A 12,334-nucleotide genomic window follows, 5' to 3' on the forward strand; every position below is an offset into this window, starting at 1 on the left:
CTTGACCTGGATGAATTCCTGCTTTAATCTTCTTTACCAAAAGCAGAGTTCACATTCACATGGATTACATATCCATAAAGGCAGCAGCTGCTTAATTCCTCCATATTTCTTTCTGCCAAGTTTAACACGTAGGTTTTCCTTTGAACTGCATTCCCAACAGTCTGGATCTGAAAATGACAAGAAGATTCGATCCAGAGGATTGAAATATTTAGCGCGAACTGCTCCCATACCCTTGCTTTCTGACAAAAGGATCAATGCAAAATGAAAATCAAATACATTGTACATCCCACACAACACATTAACTACCATTCTCATTCTGATTAATGTCTATAAATGCAAAAGATATTTTTAGCCTTTTGACAAGATGTTATAAATACATCCTCATGGGGTCCAAAATTCTGAGACCATATTGAAAATCTGATTTAAAATCTAATTTAAACCTGCATATCAAAATGTTTCTGGATAACAGATTTAAAAGAAAGAATGGCTATGGCACAAATTACATGAAATCATAGCCTGAACTATTTTAGGTTACCAATCAAATAAGAAAATACATAACATTGATCATGTGAACGCAAAAGGTCGAATTTTAAAGGTGAAGCATATCATTTCTGTGCCACTGACATCACCAAACCAAATTGAACAATTACTGATATTTCAGACAGTTTCTCAAACACACCCTTTATCTTCTATTGGTCATAAAAACAGATGACCCGCCCACAATCACACCATTGGTCGAGCCAGTTTTGTGTTTTCTGGTTGGAATGCAGAAGGGAATGTCTAACAGAAATGTAGGCCTACTAGTCACTCATTAATAACTGAAAGGATAAACGATTTAACACAAATATTTATTAAACAAAAGCATAACTTTGAGCATTTGTAGAGTTTTGTGAATGACTAGTGGCTAAATCTGAGGAGTAGATTCTGTTGGACAGGAACTGGGATAAAAGAAAGTATTTTAACATAAAAAATTACACATCTGTTATTATTATTATTATTATTATTTCCTTTATTTAGCCAGGAGATCACATTGAGACAGTACTATCTCTTCTTCCAGTGAGACCTAATACGTAATATATTAAAAACAGATCAAGTAAAATCTAGTCTTACACTGTTTTGCATCTGGAAAGGGTTGTGACCATGTTGTGAACAAAACACTATTAGTTCATGTCTCTGGCACACACAATGTATTTCTCAACGGATTTGATCTTTCCGGAGGCTCTGTGCTCTTTGAAGACTCCTGAGAAATGAAAAGCATGTCCACAGCTATTAATCACGAGTGGATGTACATCTCCAATGTACGACTTTGAATAAAAGTGAGATGATGAGAGATCGTCTCATAACTCATCTGAATTCAATGGAGAATTCTTTGTAGAATAAGCTCATAACGGTGATCTGGGTTGGGTTTGCAGTTACGGTCAGTCTGTGCTCCTTAAAACACAAAGGTCTCTGTCTCTATTGAGACTGAGGTCTATTAGAATTGCAAAAAATGTGCACAAAAAAAGTGCAGATTGTCACACCCCTGTGGACTGTTTATGTTGGTTTCTCCCTCTTGTGCCCATATTTGGTTCTTCCTGCCCTCATTGTGTCCTGATTCGTTTACTCGTTTCACCTGTTTGTGTATCATTAGCCACCCTTTATAAATTGTTTGAGGTCTATGCTTTGTTTCTGGTCTCGTCTATTTGCACATGTTTTGCTGCCTTTCTGTAACTTCATAGTGGATTATATTAAAGACTAATTAGGATCTGAAGGAGCATTTGATTATTACAGACAGGTGTGTTTGATCAGGGTTGGAACTAAACTCTGCAGGAAGGTGGCTCTCCAGGAACAGGGTTGGGAACCCCTGCTTTATTCCCAGCTGAGGAATAAGTATATTACCTAGCGAAATGATTGGTCATTTTCTAAGAAAAAAAAAAGCACAAATATTTTTGAACCACAAATGCTCGTCTTGCACTAGCTTGACTTCATGCATTATGTAATCATGTTGGAAAGGTCATGCATGGTTCGTCTGTGTAGTTCGGTTATTATCCTCTGTTGCTTCCGAAGGGCAGTACTAAATGGGGAAAAAAAATGACATTTCAACAAAAGACAAATTTGGACATCTTCATCCTGTTCAAAAGTTTTCACCCCCCCCCCCCGGCTCTTAGCGCTCTGTTTCCTTCTGGAGCATCAGTGAATGTTTGAACCTTTTTTAATAGTTGTGTTTGAGTCCCTCAGTTGTCCTCAGTGTGAAAAGATGGATCTCAAAATACAGTCACTGCTGGAAAGGGTTCAAATATGCAAAAGATGCTGGGAAACTGAAGAATCTGCAGGACTTGGAGGATTTTTTTTTTTCTGAAGAACAGCGCTCAGTTTAACTGTTCAGAACAAACAAGGGACTCATGAACAACCATCACAAACAAAAAAAACAGTCATAGATCATCCAGGTGACCATGCACAGTATTAAGAACCAAGGGTTCCCAAACTTTTGAAAGGGGTTACCTTAATCATTTCAGCTATTTATCTGTCTTGTGGACTTTATGTAAACGTCGTTTATGTAAAATATGTAAAGGACAGGACAGTATTACATAAAAAAATAACATGAATTTTATACGATCTCTCTTATTTTGTTAAAATTATTCACATTTCCACAGATTCTGCAAGGGATTCCCAAACTTTCACATGCCACTGTCTATAATATTTTGTTGGATCTCCTAATTAAACACACTCTTTCACTGAACAAGAGTATAAAATGAGTTTCAGAAGTTGTTTTGTAGCCCTACTATTGGAATCTGCACAAAAAGAGAAGTCAGACATTGTGAGAATCAGTCAGTGAGATGGAAAGAGAAAAAAACTGGAGAAAGAGAGAAGGTTAGGCAATGTTTGAGAAACATAACAAAACAAGCCTCTAGACCCTTGTCTCTGGATTGTTATTGACTTTCAATGGTGTCTAGAGGTTCATTATTCAGAACATCACACTCATAGATTCCGTTTGTTCATCACAACATTCTTCTCAGAAAGAACAGTTTGTTGTTGAGTTTTTGTTTTCAAATTTACGAGTTTGTACCCAATAGAATCTAGCTTTAAAAGGAAAGCTATCTGATGTTTTGTTTATTGCTGGTATATAAACTCAAAAGACCAACCAAGATGCACCTGCTACTTTCAAATATACATAATCCTTTCCCTTTCAAATGCCCATATATTTCCCTGAGTCCCCCCTGAGAATGTAAATACAGAAAAAATGAATCACAACCGATGAATGAGTCAGACTCTGGGGATAGATAAACTAACAGTTTGTCATTGGCCATAAACTGCCGTGAATGCCAAAGAGTATTAGATTTAGCTTTCTCGTGTGAATGAGTATTTTGAAGTAGTATAATAACCATTTTAAAATATATTTAAGTGATAGTTCACCCAAAAATGAAAATTCTGCCATTAATTACTCATGTTGTTCCAAACCCGTAAGACCTCTGTTTATCTTTTGAACACAAATTAAGATATTTTTGATGAAATCCGAGAGCTTAGACAGCAACGGAACTGACATCAATAAGGCCATCGCTAAAATAGTCTACGTCTACATCAGAGCGCTGGCTCCTGCGTCAGCAGCACCACACAAATGCATCCTGGTACTCTTGTGAATGTGCTTTGAAGACTGACATGGAAGAGAAGTGCACAAAAATTATTCTTGTAGTTTCATAACATTACTGTTGAAGCACTGATGTTACATGGACTATTTTAATGATGTTCTTACTACCTTTCTGGGCCTTGAACGTGTCAGTTGCGTTGCTGTCTATGCAGGGTCAGAAAGCTCTCAGATTACATCAGAAATATCTTAATTTGTGTTCTGAAGATAAACGAAGGCCTTAGGGTTTTGGAACAACATGAGGGTGAGTAATTAATGACAGAATTTTCATTTTTGGACGAACTACCCCTTTAAAATCTACAGCAATGTATTGCACTTTCTGAACATTTTGAAGATATTCATGAAGAAAGTTAAGCTGCAGCTTTAAAAGAAAAACAATGTAACAAACAAACAAAACTTACCATATGCTTGTGATAAACACTTCTTTAACTTTATTCTAGACTGGTATACTAGCAGTAATCAGTCTCTCTCTTTTGCTCTTCATGAAGTGTTGAGACCCTCTGCCTGGATTTGTCATTGAATCAGTCTGCTGTAAAAATAGCCCATCTGTAAGTCAATGCGGTGGCTGGACCGTCAGAGAGGCCAAACATCAAACAAGGAATCATCTGGAATTTTATTCAGACAGTGTACTCGCTGTCCAGGATATTATTATAATAAATATTCAGCCTCATATTGTTACGTGTGCTCACATGAATTATATGCTGAGAACATTCCTCTCAATCAAACATGTGACTTAAATCTTTGAAACGAGTGTTTCGTCTTTTCAGATAACTCAGATCATCTTTCGTGGAAGTGTGGTGGTAGAACATGCCTCAGGACACATTCAAAAAAATATTTTTTAGTTATATTATTTTGCACATATCGTTTTTATATAAAAACTAACATTTTACATGGGCCATAAAATAGCTTTAACCCAAGTTTCAAAAGAATAGACTGAGTTGTTGTTGTTGATGATGTTAAATAGGTCAATGCGTTCAATCAAAAAAAATGTAAAGTATTAAAAAAGTAATAAAGTAATAATAAAATATAAGCACATCAGTATATTAGTAGTAAATTTAACAAATGTGTTTGAAATGATGTGCACACACTGGTAAAACAGTACTCACTTGGAATGTTTTATTTCACACACTGATGTTTATTTGTTTACTTTTAATTTTCTCCTGCATCAATATTTGGCTAATCTGAATATCTTGGCTCCCGATAGTTCTCTTGAGGTTTTGCAAATTCGTCCTCTTTTCAGGGTCAGGTTTGTGGGGACTTGCCAGAATAAATTGATTACTGTTAGTAAATCATGTGTCACACTGAATAAACATTATAGTTTATGCGTCATTGTGGATTCATCAGTCCCCCACATCTGATGGACATATTGAGGAACAACTGAAAAACTGACTGTGAAAAAACTTTTTTTGGTTTATAACTAAACAATTATAAAAAAAAGTTAATATAAATATTGGTCACAGACATGGCGATTTACTTTACATTTCACCAAGCTGATTACTCACTAAAAACTCCCAAAGATCATGTTTTCATGCCATTTTAAGACTTATTTTGATGTAAAAGTGGTTATATATATACACAGTGGGTTAATGAAGTATTGAACACGTCACCATTTTTCTCAATGAATATATTTTTAAAGGTGCTGTTGATATAAAATTTTCACCAGATGTTGGTAACAACCAAAGTAATTGATACATTCGAAGAAAACAAAACAAAGAAGTTCAGAAATTAAGTGATGTGTAATAAAATGGAATGACACAGGGAAAAAGCATGAAGAAAGGTAGGCGCAAAAAGACATGGAAAGCCAAGACACCAGCTGAAATCTGTCAGTAATTAGAAAGCTGGTTCAGTTGCAACTGATGGCCTATCAAAAGGTGTCTCATTACCAAAGTGATATATATATATCTCAGTAAATATATTTACTGAGAAAAATGGTGACATGCTCAATACTTCTTTTACCCACTGTTAAGTGTGTGAGTTGTTTACTTACTTTTTTGAATTAGCCTTCCCATTAACGTCATTAAATTGTTTATTTAGACTGATTCACAAACACGCACAAACACAAGAGGAGGGATTTATCGCATGAACCAATCACTGAACATGAACCAATTGCATCCTCTCACATGACTTTTCTCATTCATTCTCAGTTACCGCCCACCAAACTCACCACATGCTTTAAAGTGGTCATCGGATGCCCATTCTCCACAAGTTGATATGATTCTTTAGGGTTTTAATGAGAAGTCTATAACATACTTTGGTTAAAATTTCTGAGTGGTAGTGTAAAAAACACCCTTTTTACCTTGTCAAAATCAGCCCTTTTTAGAGCGAGCAGTTCTGTTGCATGTTTCTTTAAATCCTAATAAGCTCTGCTCACCCCACCCCTCTTTTCCGTAAGGGGGGGACGTGCCGTAATGTTTACTTTAGCCGCATTTAGTCGTGAAACTTGCTAACTAGCACATTACTAAGAACAGTGATTTGCAAAGATGCATAAAAAACCCTTATTCTCACTTCTGCTGTGGGTGAAGCTGGATCACAAATAATTCGCACGAACATAGACGCATTTATGTAGATCGCTGGGTGCATTTCCTTCAGAAATTTCCTTCAGTAACATTAACCCTCTGCATCTTTAGCGGCTCAGATGTCGGGAGTAAATGCTGACTGCTGTGTTCATTATCACATCCAACAACAAAACACCTCAGTCGCTTAATCGGAGACATTCTTGTTGAAAAAATAGCGGGTGGAGTCGGACTGTTCACAGCTCATTTAGAGCAGGTCTAAAAAGAGACGGCCTTGTCAGTCAACTATTGTGGGAGTGGCCTCTGTCGGTGTGACGTCACACCAACAAGAAGCTGAGAATGGCCTGATTTGAAAAAAAGGGGATATTACTTATGAAGATTACAAAAATACCACTGGTGGATTTTTATCATTATAGGGTGGATGTGTACACACACTGCCAACACACATTTATGTTACAACATGTAAAAGCGAGTTTTGCATCCGATGACATCTTTAAAGGAGAACTCTACTACTCTGTCTGTCTTCAGTCGTAAATAAATTATGGTTTTTGAGGAAAGCATTTCAGTATTTTTCTCCTATAATGGACTTCAATGGTGCCCTGATTTTGAACTTGCAAAATGCAGTTTAAATGCAGCTTCAAAGGGCTCTAAACAATCCCATCCACAGAAGAAGGGTCTTATCTAGTCAAACGCTGTTTATAAACAAAAAAGTACAACGATGTCAGACAATTCTGAAGTTGTAGGAGAAAAGGAGATGAAATTTTCGCCATATCCTACCTTTTTGAGCATAGTATGTAACGTTAGCGTCACGGACGCATCCCAGAGCTAGTGCTACGCTAGCTTTTAGGCTTAAAAAGTATACAAATTTTTATTTTTTGAAAAAATGACGAATCGTTTTGCTAGATAAGACCCTTCTTCTGCGGATGGGATCGTTTAGGGCCATTTGAAGCTGCCTTTAAACTGCATTTTGCAAGTTCAAAATTGGGGCACCATTGAAGTCCATTATATGGAAAAAAAATGCTGAAATGCTTTCTTCAAAAACCATAATTTCTTTACGATTGAAGACAGAAAGACATGAACATCTTGGATGACAAGGAGGTGAGTAAATTATTTGTAAATTGTTGTTCTGGAAGTGGTGTTCTCCTTTAAAGATGCAAACTCCTGCTGTAACTTTACGTGCTGGTGTTGCTGTTGGACAGTGTTTATTTAGAAAAATGAGTGATTTATACATTTTTATTGTATACATTTTTATGACCCTGATAAATAGGTTTGTATTTGCATTCATTTTGTGTGATTGATTTGTATCTTACATACAGCTGAATCTGTCCAGATTATTATTTTCAAATAATATTGTTTACCTGACCATAGTGTCTTCAGACAAAAGATTGCATGTCCAGTATGTTCTTGAGAAGGCCTGTGATTGTATAAATAACTAAATAAATAAAAGTGAAAAAGGAAATTTAAAGTCAGCGAGTTACTTTAACTAGTGTTGGTTTGGACTGAGCTGTAAATCAGGATTCATAACACAGCTGAGAGTTTCACTATGGCCCCTTCATTAACACTGTTATGTAACTGGCTTCCTCCTCTTTTCACCTTTCCTTCCGCTCATCCTGTCATCTCATGGGTTATTTTTATAGACTGTCCTCTTGCATCTACTCTTTTTGTCTGTCACCTATTAATTTTTTTGTGCTGTGACTAGCTGTATATTGACAAGGGTTAAAGTGAACAAGAACCTGGAGCTGAGCTGCCTCTGAAAGTGGCAAAAAAAATCTGTATATGATTCTATATATATAATATATCTGATTCCACATTGTAAATTTTTAAAACTGAATCCAGTCAGTGGTGACATAATGGGACATTTTTATATTATTACCAACAAATACACCCTCATAAATGATTCCATGGGAAATATAATTAATAAAATCATTTCTGACACAGATTTGAGACGCAGATTACGTAAACCTGCAGCGAAGAACCCGTAGAGTCATTTCCAAATCAGTCAGGGGTGCGTTTCCCAAAAGCATCATTATATAACTATGGTTGCACGTTTCATTGAACTCTATTGGTAACTTGCGACCATAGTTGCTTTTGGGAAACACACCCTCGATTGATTAGAGAAAAGAAAAATAAACATGCTTACATGACAGCTGAAAATATCCTTGAGAAACAGTGTCTTCTGTTACATGATGAAAGAGGAACAACTGAATATATCCACAATGTTAACAACATGATTCTTCCCTGTGATCTACAAGATAATACAATACATGAGTGATTTTAAAGCAGAGGTATGCCATTCATCAAGAAGGATCAAACATCCTTTCGTATGAGATCATCTTACCTGAGCCTTGGCAGTATCTGCTCTGGATAGATCCAGTCGTGTCATATGAGAGTCCACTCCAAATGTAGAATCACTGTGTCATCAGTAGAGGAAACCAAAGATGCAAGGAGCAGCCGAGCGAAAAACATTTTGTTCCCAATAGCAGGACAAGCATTAAAACAACAAGAATGATATTTTGTCTTGTGAAGATACATCATCAGATACCTGGTTGTGTAAAATGACTGTCTGCAAAGCTATAAAAGATTTTCTCTGATGTAATTTCTTCACAGTAGGTTTGTATTGACTGCCAAAGCTGCTTTAAGTTATCATACAGTTTAACTGTTGAGCTCTTCAAGGAACAGCCACTGAATACGGTTTTAAAGGATACATTGTGTAAATTATTGTTAAATGGACATTATTTTTGTTGAAGATTGTGAGGCAGCTGAAGATGGAACACAAAAAACATGAGTTCATCTGCAATGAGAAACGGCTCCTCGGAGAGCTCTGATTGCAAAGCCACAAGTCTTGTGAGAAACTGTTCTCACTTGCCAAACCTTAAAGTTTATAAATCATCTATCAAGGATTACAGGCCTCGTTTAAATTGAGAAGAAGGCTTGGATTCTTTACTGTAAGTCAATATTGTCATCTCACTGTTTTAACCAAATTCCCTTTTCTCAGGCCTCGTGGACTTTTTTTAAAGTGTCTGGCTTAGCCAGTCTGTTATACTTTGAAAACGCTGTTAAAATAAATGTCTCTTGACTATGAAGTAAACAGAAGATTCTGAAGATTCCAAATGTCGTATTTTAAGTCTGTGAACATTTTATTCCAGTTGTGGATTTTGACTTGAGACCTAACATAACTTAAAGGGATAGTTCACTTAAAAATGGAAATTCTGTCATCATTTACTCACCTTCAAATTGTCTTGAATTTCTGTCTTCAGAAAAAAAGACATTTTGAAGAATGCGGGTAACCAAGCAGTTGCTTGTCCCAGTTGACTTCCATAGTATGGAAAAAAACTGTTCAGCTGCATAGAGGTTTGGAACAACTTAACAGTGAATAAACGATGACAGATTTTTCTTCATTTTTCAGTGAAGTATCCCTTTAAGGTCAGGTCATGACTAAATTCATGACCCTGTAGTACAGGGGCACAGCTCACCTCCTTTCTTACCAGCATCTGCAATATTTATCTTTGAGTGCATCCAAAATGCTGTTGCTTGAATTGTCTTCAATGCCAAGGTCTTTTCACTGGCTACCAGTGTCTGTTCTGGGTCGACACTATTCTCATGGGTCTGGTGCTTCACTCCTTCAATCTTCTTTCAAGCTGTGCACCCGCATTTGAGCCACCTCTTGATGTATAGCCCACATTGATCTCTATACGTAAGGGGCTCTGGCAGAAAAACACTGTGTTGTTGCACTGGTAGGAAAGCACCTTGGTCATTCTACTGACCAGTATTTTAAGATTTCTTAAAATATCTTATCTTTAAATTTCACATTTAAGTTTGAAAAGGTTACTGCTGAACTCATATTTTCTCACTTCAGGTCCAAAGTATCATTAAAACTATGTTAGAAAAATTAAACTGGAATTTTAATGGGGAAAATATCATGGTATAATGAGACTGAACAGAAAGTACAGTGACACAAAAATCACCTAGACTACCCTAGTGAAAAATAAATATATTAAAATGTATTTAAAATACATTTATTTCATGCTAAGCATACTACACATACATTTACGTATTATGTACTGAATAAAAATACCCTGAAATTGTACTTTTAGTATACTAAACTGGTATACTAAATTGGAACAACTAATTTTGTACTTAATGCACTTTAATTGTGCAGAAGTAGTGCTGAAGTCCAAAGATATACTTCAGTATATTTGATTGTGCTAAAGAAATGTGCATTGTGCACAAGTAGTACTCCAAATAAAGTTTAATTACAATTTTTTATAACAGTACGTCTTGAGCGATATGTTAACCCTTTAAGACCTGAAGGCATTTTTGCCTCCCTGAAAGTGTTGATTTTTCTGAGTGACACGCAAAAATAATGACTCATAACTTCAAAACTGTAGCAAGAAGAGGAAAAAGGGAGATATCGTTTGATAGACGTTTGATAAAAATGCAAGGAAAAATTGTGCGCTCAAGGAAATTTTTCTATATCTATCTTATTTGACATTCGATATCTCAGGAAAGAAATAAGGTAGGTGAAATTCATGTTAGCTCTATCTGTTTCAGATTTTGTGGTGATAGCATAAGGTATTCAAAAGTTACAGCATTTTGGATCAAAATAGGCCTTTTGTTTAATAGACTTGAACTATACCCTGAACTATACTTAGTATAAAATAAATGCATTTAAAATCTATTTTATTTATTTACTTTTTTTACAAGGGTATATATAGAGTGAAAGTCTGATACAATTTTGGTAAATGGTCTACAGTAATCATGAATGTAAAATGCCTAAACAGTTTTATTTTACATAAAATGATAAAAATATAGGAAAATAACTGTTGTACAGAATCTACAACTATACATGCCTTTTGTCATCTTACTGCTAATTTGTACTTTTTATCAGTAAAAGGCCTTTTAGCATAATCGTAAAAATGCCCATTTTCAGGTCATGACAGATGTGAATTTGTTACTTTTTTTTTTTTTTTAAGTAAAAGTAGGAAAAATTCAGTTGCCTTGAGAAAGCTAACTTACCGATTTGCTATATAAGCATCTTCTTCTTCTTCTGAGCTAAAACTTAGTATCTAGAGCTTTAAAGCTACAACCACCAAGCTCAGGTCAGACCTTCAGACTGGTCTGAAGTTTGTTGCTATATCTTTTCTAACTGATCCAGCTTACGGTTTTCGAAAACCAGACTATCAAAACCACCTAAAATCCCAAAGACTACTACTTTTATTGAGGGAGTAAAAACTTTTACACTTTTTAGCTGGCCAAGCTGGGAGACCTGCTAAAAGACCAGCCAAGGTTAAACCAGCTATTTTCAGCTTAAACCAGCTAAGACTAGACAACCAGCCTAGGCTGGGTTTTACTGAACCAACTGGTTTTAGTTGGTTTAAACATGTTAATCATGCTAAAAACATAATAACATGCTAATTACGTTAAAAACATGTTAACAACAAGCTAGTAACATGCTAATCATGCTAGCAACATGCTACTAACTTGCTAATCATGCTAGCAACATGGTAGTAATATGCTAATCATGTTAGTAACATGTTAATCATGTTAGAAACATGCTAGTAACATGTTAATAATGTTAGAAACATGCTAACGACAATAAAATGCTAACAACATGTTAGTAATATGCTAATCATGCTAGGAACATGCTGAAAACAAGCTAGTAACATGCTAATCATGTTAGAAACATGCTAATCATGCTAGTAACATGCTAACCACCCTGGTGAAAAAAACAGCATATGCTGGTATAAACATGATAGTAACTTGCTAATCATGGTAACAACATGCTAGTAGCTTGCTAATCATGCTATTAACTTGCTAATCATGGTAACAACAGCCTATAAAAATGCAAGCAACAAGCTAATCATGCTAAAACAATCTAACAACATGTTAAATCATGATGCAAACATCATAATGGCATCATTTCATAATTTTACAACTGCTTCACACTTTCAGGCTTGGCTTTCTCAAGCCAACTCAAAGTTTTTCTCAAGCTTTACTCATCTACTTTTTATATTGTTAATAATATTTCAAGATGAACACTTACAGCACTGAAGCAACTTAGGTTTACTTGATTATTTAGTCTGCTATACTGTTCTCATAGGTTTACATTATAAGGTATCAGAATTTGATCTTTCTGGCCGCATAAATATCACCTGTGGCAAACTGCAAATTTTTGCTGTTTTGGGCCTCTGAATACAGA

Source organism: Labeo rohita, chromosome 6 (assembly GCF_022985175.1).
Source record: "Labeo rohita strain BAU-BD-2019 chromosome 6, IGBB_LRoh.1.0, whole genome shotgun sequence".
Taxonomy (NCBI): domain Eukaryota; kingdom Metazoa; phylum Chordata; class Actinopteri; order Cypriniformes; family Cyprinidae; genus Labeo; species Labeo rohita.